At 38.6% G+C, this 13,446-nt stretch overlaps 1 protein-coding gene across 15 annotated transcripts in view; it reads right to left on the bottom strand.

Annotated features, from left to right (window-relative positions):
• LOC124360384 (trithorax group protein osa) overlaps nucleotides 1–13,446 on the bottom strand; it is a 167,342-nt gene that overhangs the window by 90,082 nt on the left and 63,814 nt on the right. Inside the window, exon 1 of one of the 15 annotated variants that reach the window (XM_046813979.1) lies at nucleotides 1,189–1,742. The exons of the other annotated variants lie outside the window; for them this stretch is intronic. The gene's annotated coding sequence lies outside the window, so the exon portion shown is untranslated. Of the gene's footprint in view, nucleotides 1–1,188; nucleotides 1,743–13,446 lie in introns of those variants that run through there. 15 annotated transcript variants of the gene reach the window in all.

The raw sequence follows: 13,446 nt of genomic DNA on the forward strand, positions 1-13,446 counted from the left end.
GTTTTTCCGAGAAACCCGACAATTCACCCTAACCGGAAGGGAGGGGGGAGTTCTGAAGTAGAACACGCCTGCCGCCTTAGTTGCCGTCTATACACGCGCCTAGTTACGTACCGCCGTTGTGTAGATGCCATCTAACGACGCGCCCGTTTACGTTATAAAACTTGTGATGTAGTGAATAATGCAAACGTGTTAGTTTTTTATTATTTTATAAATAAACTGTTTTTGTGTACTTACGATTATAGTTCGTGTAAGTACTAATTACAATGGCAAAAAAAAAACAATGAAGACGCAATAATAAGTTGGTTAGAAGATAGTGACCACAGTGAAAGTGAATTGTATTTTTCATCAAACAGTGAAATTGATGGCCCATCTGACCATTATGAACACATATAATACGTATGGGATTTTTCAGGTACCAATGGAAGAAAACCAAGGTATTGGTACTATTGTCCCACCAGAAAGAACCAGTTTACTCCCCATCAGAGTGAAAGCTGTAGTAAAGCAATATGCAAAGAACACACGGGCTCAACGAAATATTGGTGTAATTAATATTTGGCACAAGAACACAATGAGGAAGACAGTAACTAAGTCACACTGTGCAAAAGAACTAATACATAACATCAATTTTGTTTGTAATAAAATAGCTTTATAAAAAATATGTTTTGTTTATTTATAAATAGGAACATCATTTTATAGGTATAGTAGATTATAAATACAGTTTCATGATAGCCTGAACAAAATATAAATGCCTTAAAAACACATAATAACATCGAAAATCAAATGTTAGATACCATCTATACGCGCGACCGCTTACGTAACTTTTAATCACGCGACCAACGGCGGGTTAAAAAAATTGACAAAATTCTCATATGACAATTAAAGATTCACCTATTGGGATGGGTTAGTACATGTTAAATCTGCCGTGGATAGCTTGACTAGACTATTCAAGTGCGTAGGAGAAATTTTGGATTATGCACATAAGTCAACCAGTTAACTCATCCTATATTATTATAAGGCATTTTGTTGCTTTAAAATTTATTGTTCTTATTTGTAAAATTTAAATGTAGTTATGTAGCAAAAAATACATACAATAATTAACACACTGTGTGCGATTATTTATTTTTCAAACAAAATTATGCAAACTCTGTAGTTTATGACTCGACATACAGAACATGGATAGTACCGTACCGTGGCATCGGTAGACACCCACTCCTGATGTGGCAAGGGTGTGATCACTGTGCCTGCCAGCTCGTTGCCGTCTGTTGCACTTCACCTCACCAAACTTATCACTTCACCACCTCAACCGTAACAGTATTATCACTAAAAATATTTGTACTTAACAACCCCCATTGATAAACATAAATACAAAAAAGACTGCGTATTCATTCCAGATGACTAAAATTATCTGCAAATCCACTCACTACTCAATAAAAAATATCAATAGTTATGATTCAATGAATGCAAATTTTAAATTTACACAGAATTATTATTATAAACTTCACTTTTTATATGTTTTTGTAGTAATAATACTTTCTTGTAAAATATCATCTAAAATTGGCACTATAAGCTGAAGTTACCGGCACTGAAAATTATAATAAATTATGACGCGTTTTATAGTTCACAAAACAAAATATAAACTGCGGTAGTAATAAAAAGGAGAGGCATATATAAGCCCACTGCCTCTAGAATTGCTGGTGAATAATGGTAGGCTTGGCAGAGGCAGAGAGCGCTCGGCGCTGGTCGGCTCCCCGTCCCATATGTGCTACGAGGAACGGCGGCGCAAATATAGGAGGCTCGTGAAGTACACCGCTTTCAGTGCTGCCGACATCACCCAGCCCGTAATTTGATTTCCACTCCATGGATGCGATGTTTTTAGAAACGGTGATACAATGCAGGACTCTAACCGAGTATAACAAACTCTTTTCTGCTGCTTCTTTTGAAATAATTACTATATACAATCTATTCTAATTATAGATAACAAATTACTCAGCAAACACGATGTTACATAATTAAAACTTAACATTCTCAATAAATCATACGTGTAAATTTAAACCCTTATTTTATTAAAATCTATTAGGTTGAAAGAAACCAAATGAATGAGTGTGATTTTTATTCATTCTGATAATATCAGAAAGGATAATTATAAAATGGGTCTGGGATACCCCTTGGAAATAATTTCATTATTACTAAAAAGACTGATTATTTCGTTACAAAATACTAAATACTACTGGTTAAGAATATTACATTTTGGTTTAAAAGTTAAAACCTATAAACAGTGTTCATAATTTACAAATAGAACTAAAATTAGTTACGTTAAATTGGTTCTATTCATAACGCAAGAATTTATGTAGCTTAATGTAGGGATATATTTTTATTACGGCTTTCAGTTTTTAATTTTACGCAATGCTTTTTCATTCAGTAGTAGAACATTTTATATCTAGAAAAACATATCTCCTCTCATATTTTAGCCATTATTAAATCCACACTTATCTTTCTGTGTCTGTAATTATTATTGAATGAACACAAATTAGACCTGGAATAAGCACTTTGTACTATATTACAAAAATCACATTGTGTTTTAAAAAGTAAATCATACACATGTTTTTAAATATATGTTTAGTAATAATACAAATAAACAATTAATAATCAAAAAACCATATTAATAAATGATAAAGAATTACTGTAAATAACCTATAACTCGTAGTCGATAATACTAGAGCAATCAACATACAATTATTAAAATTACATAATAGTTGCCTTTCCTATAGCATCTGCTTACCACCACAAAACCTAACAGTACTACTCGGGCTACCTAATGGCAGTTTCCTACTTTAAATTCGCTCTTAAACTGAGCGTTGCCACATATTGCTACTGTAACCTCTGGTAGTGAATATTTTCTTTCTTATAGCTAGACAATATAGTTAACACCTAGGGTGCAGTGTCTAACATGCAATGTGATTGTTGCCACGCATTGATACTGTAACCTCTGGTAGTGAATATTTTCTTTCTTATAGCTAGACAATATAGTTAACACCTAAGGTGCAGTGTCTAACATGCAATGTGATTGTTGCCACGCATTGATACTGTAACCTCTGGTAGTGAACATGTTCATTCTTATAGCTAGACAGTATATGACGTTAACACCTAGGGGCGCAATGTCTAACACGGATTGTTGCCACAAATTGTTACTGTAACCTTTGGTAGTGAACATGTTCATGTTTATAGCTAGACAGTATACGACGTTACCTAGGGGCGCAATGTCTAACATGGATTGTTGCCACAAATTGTTACTGTAACCTTTGGTAGTGAACATGTTCATGCTTATAGCTAGACAGTATACGACGTTACCTAGGGGCGCAATGTCTAACATGGATTGTTGCCACAAATTGTTACTGTATCCTCTGGTAGTGAACATGTTCATGCTTATAGCTAGACAGTATACGACGTTACCTAGGGGCGCAATGTCTAACACGGATTGTTGCCACAAATTGTTACTGTAACCTTTGGTAGTGAACATGTTCATGCTTATAGCTAGACAGTATACGACGTTACCTAGGGGCGCAATGTCTAACATGGATTGTTGCCACAAATTGTTACTGTATCCTCTGGTAGTGAACATGTTCATGCTTATAGCTAGACAGTATACGACGTTACCTAGGGGCGCAATGTCTAACATGGATTGTTGCCACAAATTGTTACTGTATCCTCTGGTAGTGAACATGTTCATGCTTATAGCTAGACAGTATACGACGTTACCTAGGGGCGCAATGTCTAACATGGATTGTTGCCACAAATTGTTACTGTATCCTCTGGTAGTGAACATGTTCATGCTTATAGCTAGACAGTATACGACGTTACCTAGGGGCGCAATGTCTAACATGGATTGTTGCCACACATTGTTACTGTAATCTCTGGTAGTGAACATGTTCATGCTTATAGCTAGACAGTATACGACGTTACCTAGGGGCGTAATGTCTAACATTGATTGTTGCCACACATTGTTACTGTAACCTCTGGTAGTGAACATGTTCATGCTTATAGCTAGACAGTATACGACGTTACCTAGGGGCGTAATGTCTAACATTGATTGTTGCCACACATTGTTACTGTAATCTCTGGTAGTGAACATGTTCATGCTTATAGCTAGACAGTATACGACGTTACCTAGGGGCGTAATGTCTAACATTGATTGTTGCCACACATTGTTACTGTAATCTCTGGTAGTGAACATGTTCATGCTTATAGCTAGACAGTATACGACGTTACCTAGGGGCGTAATGTCTAACATTGATTGTTGCCACACATTGTTACTGTAACCTCTGGTAGTGAACATGTTCATGCTTATACAAATATAGCTAGACTTAACAACTAAGGGCGCAGTGTCTAATATTGAGCGTCGTCACCTGTTCCTACTGTCTCCTTGTAGTAAATGTGACGTGTCTCTATTAAACTACAACAGTCAAGATTTCCTAGAAGATTGGTTTTAGTTTGACAGTAACAGTAAACAAACGAGTAAGTGAATGCACCTGTATAAGTCTGAGTATGATGCAATTTTTTTAAATCCTATAATTGCAATAAAGGTAAATGTATGGTTTCCTCAGTAAACCGTCCAAACATCAAGTGCATATGGGGATTTTCAGAGTAAGAAAAGATTTTATATGTTGCAATTCATGTTTACTAATGGTGTAATTCTAATCTGTATTTTACATAACACATTTAATTTTGTTTCTTTGAAAATAAAATAACAGTTGCTGCTTTTGCAGGTGAGTATATATATTATAAAAAATGCAATTTTGAAAGAAGAACTCGGTACAAGCCTGCAGTATGAGAGCCTGTGGCCAGACCTAACAGAATCAATGATGTAGGACTACGGCCAGTGGACGCGCGGCGCGGCGATCAATAGAGCCGAGCCAAGCCGTGAGTACGGCAACATCGCGCGGCGCGGCGCTCGAGCCGGCAACCCCGCGCAATCGTTACATACACCGTCATACCGGTGCACTGCCACTGCCACACCGCTCCGTGCCGCGCAGTCGACTTCACTTTTGTTTTCTTATAAACTAACTTGACATGAATAAACAACTTCCTCACTCCACTTGGCCTTGCCAACTTCGGAAACCGAACGGCTTGTTTATTCTGAAGCCAGGTAAATAAAGCCTGCGGTCTCACGTCGCCCCGAGCCATGAGGTCTGCCAGTGATGTACATCACGGCCATCACTAGCTTTATTGTTTATTTTGGTGAGCCTATGCTATATAAAAAACACAAAGAATGGTATTTTGTAATTTACAGATTACTGATGTTTCTCAACACATATTACATAGCATATTTAAAAAAATGTGATCATAATGGACGTTTGTGCGAAAAACTTAATGGATGTACGTAATATTTTCTCCGACCTTACGCTATAGGCATACACATAGATAGAATCAAGTAACAAAGAAACAAAGAATGCTGAAGTAAGAGTTTTTAACGTAATATTCACGTAACTACAGGTTACCGCTTACTAATTTGTCATCGAACATTATAACATATATTTCACAAACAAACTGAGATTTATCAACATAATACTATTATAATAGTTCACTTTAAAATATATTAATAAATAATAATATATCCAAGGAAAGGAAATAAAAGCAAGTTGTACTGTAAAGCCAGCTGTATGTTCTCATATGACTTGAAACATAATGAAGTAACCACAACGCTGCCGTTACAGGAAATATTATATATATATATATATATATATATATATATATATATATATATATATATATATATATATATATAATATTAATATTCAATTTTGGATAATTTAAAATGTACTGTAATAATTGGAATAACAAAAACCTGATAGAAATATCACTTGATATAAGGACATTAGGTCCTAGTGTGAGCGGGTCACGTGATATGTCGGGTGTCACAAGTGGATGTGGCACGTGCCAGGTGTTGTAAACAAAGTAGTGGCATGTGGGGAGAAGCGGCACCTCCATTCAGTAGTGAACCTCATAAAATGTGGGTCATTGCCAGGCCTTGACTCCGAGGGAGGGAGGGAGGGGGCAATATGTAAAACCCGAGAGAATCACTGTACAGTCAGCTCTAAGGGTGGTACAGTCCGTCACTTGGCGGTCTTCGATTGTTTGTTGAAAAGTCTTTACAAAAGTAAACAATGCACGTTTCACTTTGCTCACTTCCACAGATCTGCGGTCACGCTCGATGTGCTACTCCTGTTGCCTGCATCCTGCGACATTTTATAATTCTTGAAAGAGTTGGCCACTAACCTAGTAAACTATGTATGACTTAAGGCAACGCTCTGTAGGAAACTAAACTGTAATGAATAAAATTACGATGACTATAATAAAATTCAAGTTGAAATTGTGCTGTTAGAGGTACAAGGCATAGTTCCAAAAACAATACCCCATTTCGGTCATAAGTCAGTTTGGACTTTACCTGTGAAATCAAGAGTATACAGCGAATTCAAGGCAGTATAAGATAAAACGTTATTATCAGTTAGCTCTAGGAACAAAAAAATCAAAATATACGAGAGAGAATCTGGACTTGCGCAAGAAAAATCTACAACATTTATAAGTTAACAACATAACAGTTTTATTATACTGACATGGCTTCGAAGACGCAAGTGTCTTTAATAACACAGTTTCTCGATTTTGCGAATCGCGAAATTTTAATAATCAAACATACAATTTTTTATGCGCGGAGTTTATGTTGACATCGACAGAAGCCCAAATCTCTTACTCGACTTGATCCTCTCCAGGCTACAAGGCTCTCCCTGGGATATATTCTCTGACTTTGTTCTCTTCCTTAAGAACCGTCAGTCACATAATTTCAATTGAAAATAAATCAATATACAACAGAACACCTTTCTCCTCAGGGATATACAGTTCAAACACTAACAGTTTTCCAAATTACTAACAAACCAAACAAAATGATTAGTGTTCGCACTCGGCCAGTACTGTCATGATGGTCCAGGTGTGGTTGCTTTGGTGCATAAGTATTGCAGAAAGCACTCGTGTAAAAATAGGACAATAATCGAATAATCTCCAAATAATAATTGTTAGGGAAATTCTTTAGAAAATACAGAACACACAATATAAATGACTGAAATAGATGGAAACAAGGAAATCAAACCCATATAAGGATCATATATTATATTGAGGTATATTCTTGAGGTATATATTCAACAAATTTTTCAGTTTTGCCTTGATTGTTATAAAATTAAAACCCATTAATGGGATATGTTTTGTTTTAACGTATTAAAGTTTATTGAAACTGTTTGAAATTTCTAAAAAACATTATTGGTATATGTTGTACATACCGGATAATTTACTGTCAATAGCCGCTATTTTGATAGTTTTGTTGTTTGAGACTGGCTAAAAAAACTTATTTAAGACACGCATGTGTACTGTATGGGACTAATTTGAATCTATTAGAAATTGCATTTTATTATGACTACACCTATTTCCGCATGTTAGTATATACAGTACTTCACATAAATGTGTACAAGGCCGCTATCTTAACACCTTTCGAGATATACAAACATTTGTACATAACCTAAGAATACGCACAGTTTTGTTCTACCTTGCATAATGAGCAAGATGCAATCATTCCTTATCTAAATTAGCCGCTGTTCTAGGAAATTAGCTGCAATCATTTAATTATGTAACGAATACCAGCAGCGGGTACTGTCAATGTCGTGAGTGAGCCACACATGCGGGGTACATAGTGGGAGCGTCGTATACATTAGACTGTTGTTGACTGGATAGTTGGTTACTAAAGGTGGCGTGAGTACAATAAATCGATTTTGAACCAAACATACAAAGCAATAACAAACTCTTTATAATAAATACGAATGCAAACTATGTGGTGTCAGTATCTAATTACTATCTACTAAATTACTAATTATTATCTATTCTAAATCATATGAATTTGTTCCATGTGAAAACTATTTTACGCAACAAATCAGATGGGTGACTGTGCCAGTGTATACAGAATTATTCCAGCATTATATCAAGATTCAATAATATTATATAATAAAAGTGTACAATGTCAGTTTCTCTGTGTGGCGGAGACAATGGAGCAGCAAACAGCTACGTGGGGAGCGGCAGCTTCCATAGCAACGGCCACCCCCTCAACCCCAACACTCTCCCAGTATATACGAATTAATTACCCACTAGAGAAAGGCCCTGTTGCTTGAATTCGAACAATTTCTTTGCATAAAGTGTTATTACTAGTTTTACTTTAAAAAGGACAATCAAGTAGTTACATGGATATTGAAGGAACCACCCCGAACCCTCACCAGTGATTGGCCTCATACCGCCCTAGGATCAGTTAAAACGAGAGGAGGGAATTAATCCCACATCCTGTATTTCTTGCTGTACCGGTCCAGTACATATCAGCAACGGAGTGATCGAGCACTGTATGATCTGGGTCTTCTCTATAATGTGCTTTTAATAATAATAAGTTGGATGCTCTCCATGTTTTTAAGCGCAAATGTGACAACATTCTCAATAGTCTAAACCTCGTCTCCGCGCCCTCATAACTAGTGGTATTTAGACGGGAGGCAATGGTAGGACACACTGTCTCACTGTATCAGCGCATTAGCTTGCCTGTAGTCTTGTAATATTTCGTGGTCTCTAGTCGGTGGAAGTAGTGGGACACATTTTCCCCTAAAAAATCTCAGTCTCATTGTATCAGCGCATTAGCTTGCCTGTAGTCTTGTAATATTTCGTGGTCTCTAGTCGGTGGAAGTGGTGGGAACACGTTTGCCCCTAAAAAATCTCAGTCTCATTGTATCAGCGCATTAGCTTGCCTGTAGTCTTGTAATATTTCGTGGTCTCTAGTCGGTGGAAGTGGTGGAACACGTTTGCCCCTAAAAAATCTCAGTCTCATTGTATCAGCGCATTAGCTTGCCTGTAGTCTTGTAATATTTCGTGGTCTCTAGTCGGTGGAAGTGGTGGAACACGTTTGCCCCTAAAAAATATTTCTCATTGTATCAGCGCATTAGCTTGCCTGTTAGTAGTCTTGTAATATATCGTGGTCTCTACTCGGAGGAAGTGGTGGGATACACTTACGCCTCAAAAATCTCAGTGTCATTGTATCAGCGCATTAGCTTGCCTGTTAGTAGTCTTGTAATATATCGTGGTCTCTACTCGGAGGAAGTGGTGGGATACACTTACGCCTCAAAAATCTCAGTGTCATTGTATCAGCGCATTAGCTTGCCTGTTAGTAGTCTTGTAATATATCGTGGTCTCTACTCGGAGGAAGTGGTGGGATACACTTACGCCTCAAAAATCTCAGTGTCATTGTATCAGCGCATTAGCTTGCCTGTTAGTAGTCTTGTAATATATCGTGGTCTCTACTCGGAGGAAGTGGTGGGATACACTTACGCCTCAAAAATCTCAGTGTCATTGTATCAGCGCATTAGCTTGCCTGTTAGTAGTCTTGTAATATATCGTGGTCTCTACTCGGAGGAAGTGGTGGGATACACTTACGCCTCAAAAATCTCAGTGTCATTGTATCAGCGCATTAGCTTGCCTGTAGTCTTGTAATATATCGTGGTCTCTACTCGGAGGAAGTGGTGGGATACACTTACGCCTCAAAAATCTCAGTGTCATTGTATCAGCGCATTAGCTTGCCTGTTAGTAGTCTTGTAATATATCGTGGTCTCTACTCGGAGGAAGTGGTGGGATACACTTACGCCTCAAAAATCTCAGTGTCATTGTATCAGCGCATTAGCTTGCCTGTAGTCTTGTAATATATCGTGGTCTCTACTCGGAGGAAGTGGTGGGATACACTTACGCCTCAAAAATCTCAGTGTCATTGTATCAGCGCATTAGCTTGCCTGTTAGTAGTCTTGTAATATATCGTGGTCTCTACTCGGAGGAAGTGGTGGGATACACTTACGCCTCAAAAATCTCAGTGTCATTGTATCAGCGCATTAGCTTGCCTGTAGTCTTGTAATATATCGTGGTCTCTACTCGGAGGAAGTGGTGGGATACACTTACGCCTCAAAAATCTCAGTGTCATTGTATCAGCGCATTAGCTTGCCTGTTAGTAGTCTTGTAATATATCGTGGTCTCTACTCGGAGGAAGTGGTGGGATACACTTACGCCTCAAAAATCTCAGTGTCATTGTATCAGTGCATTAGCTTGCCTGTTAGTAGTCTTGTAATATATCGTGGTCTCTAGTCGGGGAAGTGGCGGGACACACTTACGCCTCAAAAATCTCACAGTGTCATTCGCTATCAGCGGCATTAGCTAGCCAGGTCTTGTAAAACCCCGTGGTCTCTAGTCGGGGAAGTGGCGGGACACACTTATCCCTCGGCCCTCACAAATCTCCTAGTCTCGCTGGAATCAGCGGCATTAGCTAGCCAGGTCTTATAAAACCCCGTGGTCTTTAGTCGGGGAAGTGGCGGGACACACTTACGGCCCTCACAAATCTCAGTCTTGCTGGATCAGCGGCATTTGCTAGCCAGGTCTTATAAAACCCCGTGGTCTTTAGTCGGGGAAGTGGCGGGATACACTTATCCCTCGGCCCTCACAAATCTCACAGTGTTCGCTGGATCAGCGGCATTAGCTAGCCAGGTCTTATACGTGGTCTTTAGTCACTTATCCCTCGGTCACAGGTTCGCTGGATCAGCGGCATTAGCTAGCCAGGTCTTATAAAACCCCGTGGTCTTTAGTCGGGGAAGTGGCGGGACACACTTATCCCTCGGCCCTCACAAATCTCCCAGTATCGCTGGATCAGCGGCATTAGCTAGCCAGGTCTTATAAAACCCCGTGGTCTCTAGTCGGGGAAGTGGCGGGACACACTTATCCCTCGGCCCTCACAAATCTCCCAGTATCGCTGGATCAGCGGCATTAGCTAGCCAGGTCTTATAAGACCCCGTGGTCTCTAGTCGGGGAAGTGGCGGGACACACTTATCCCTCGGCCCTCACAAATCTCCCAGTACCGATGTATCAGCGCAATGACTTTTGCTTATGTAATTCGTTGTCTCTAGTCGACGGGAAGTGGTGGGACAAAAATTTGAAGTCTAGCTCATTTCGTTCTTGATATATACAACGGAAAACAGAAACACAGGCATATAGACACATAGACAAATATAAGAGGGAATTGTCTTAAGATATAGCTAAGCAAACGCCACCAAATTTTACGTGTACAGCTTAATATTCAGTCGTGAGATAATGCTCAAGGATTTATAGGATTTTCTAACGCTGAGCCAAATCCCTTGCCATAAGTTAAAATAATAGTGACTGGAATCTACACATTAAAAATTTGTTGTATGATTTTCTCGTTGTTATCATGGTTGTCCATAATACAATATAAAACTGTTCGTTAACGCTGCCATATCCCAAGCAGTGACACGCACCATCATGAACTCGGTGCTGTCCCTACAGAAATGAAACGTTATTCAAAAATTACTCTATATATGGCAATTCGTTCTAGATAAAACGTGACGTTAGGAAAGACATACAGAAATAACATTTATCCCGTCCTTCGAGTGACAGGCTTTATTGCCAAAGCCAATAATTCACACTTTACATATTAATTTAAAATTGGTCTTCATAAATATAATTTTCTGTACATGAAATGCCTTAATTATGTGACTAGAACACGTCTGTGCTGTAGCGTATAATGCTTCCTGCTGCTCAGCGATCGTACACTTCCAACTCCATCTGTGAAGTTCACTCGTGAACTACTGTGCTGTGTATATCGTCCAGTTCGGCAGTTCTATCTGACTCTCAAGAGTGTATGTCTGAACGGACCTCTTACATCACATTTTGACTTAAAAACGACAAGTTCAAGAAATATAGAGATTCTGCACAACTATTTCCCTTAAAGTTTAAAAATTGTTCGAAAGGCTTTTTAAAGAATAAAAAGGCATCGTGCAACCACCCTACAATGCCACTCAGTAGGCTTATTACTTTATAACATGCCGTCGCCATTACATCAAAGTTTGGCAATATTTAGAATGTTGCCTAAACATATATATGTCTGAGAATATGTTTGTGCATATACTGGCTACATGACAATCCCAATCAAGATGTATTTTAAGGGATTTAATCGAGTACACTTCTTCATGGTTGAGAAATTTGAGCCTGTTTGTCTCAAACCAAATTAAATTTGTTTGTTATTATATTAAGCTAATTAGATTTACTGTTGAGCTCGGCGAAACCATTTACCAGTTACTTTGCTGAATTCGAGTTGAAACAAAGTCTGTTATCTACATACCGAACGAGTCAACCCTGATAACACAGATACAGACGAGGAGAACTCTAAGAAACCTCATAATGCACAGCTCTCAATCCCAACCTAAATCCTGTAAGAATTATGATCTACCACTAGGATACGATTTGAGTGGCATTCCTCTCGTTTCCCGTAATAGTTCAGATTGTAAATCAAGGTGCAGTGATCAACACGGTCAAATACTTTCGTTGATTCTATAAAATATACTCAGTACTTTGCGACTTTCAGTTGCTACTATTTAGATGATGCAGAGATCAACACAATCAAAGCTACTACCACCATCAACAAGACTCACGGCAGCGTCTATTTTAGATTATCCACTTTTGAAACGGAACTGGTTGTTTGATAACAGATTGTGCTTATCAAATAACTGTCACGTTCCGAATTATGAAAACCTTCTTCAGGGTGTTACCGAAGGACGGCGCGAAATTAAAACCTAACAGTAATTTTGTGAGAAGAGCGGGTCACACCTTGTTGAAATTATTACACTTACCGTACTATAGATTGTGGTCCATCTAGTTTTCGACACATTTTCTGACGTGATATTTAGTTACATCGTAAATCTTCGCAGCGTTTCTTACTTTTCTATAAATTCTTAACTCGGGAGATACCTAAGGACGGTACGTTGCCCGGGTAAGATTATCCATGATCCAATTCGAAGCTAGGTTCAGACGTAGTGCGGCGGAACGGAGTAAGTTACAGAGGTAGTTCAACCTATTTCACAGGTGGCCGAGGTGGACGGAATCTCTGCCCCGGCGCAACTACTGCGGTCTGGATATGTTATTCGAATGGTTACCTCGAGGAGACTCAATCGTGATCATCCCGAGCGGCCGATATGTGTTACGTCTGAGACGTCCGAATCAGACGACAAACAGACGATGTTATTGGCCTGGTTATCACTTTACTAGGATGATTTTGCAGCCTGTGCATTAGTCAACATGGAACTCGACACGCAGATCGTCTTTCATTTTAACAAGCTTATGTTTGTTTTATGCGACAATTAAAAAAATGAGGTAGGCACTACAAGGACCGCATTTTAATATTGTTAGAACTAAACCTGATTCCGAATGGGCTTTGCAATAGAAGCGGAGTCCACCCACGTAGTGGCTATCTCTAATCCACAGCTTCTCCCGACAGTACATCGTAGATAGAGTATTGTGCAAATTTATGTGGGCACAAACCATAATTTA

The sequence above is a fragment of the Homalodisca vitripennis genome, chromosome 4 (genome assembly GCF_021130785.1).
Source record: "Homalodisca vitripennis isolate AUS2020 chromosome 4, UT_GWSS_2.1, whole genome shotgun sequence".
NCBI classification, from domain to species: Eukaryota; Metazoa; Arthropoda; class Insecta; order Hemiptera; family Cicadellidae; genus Homalodisca; species Homalodisca vitripennis.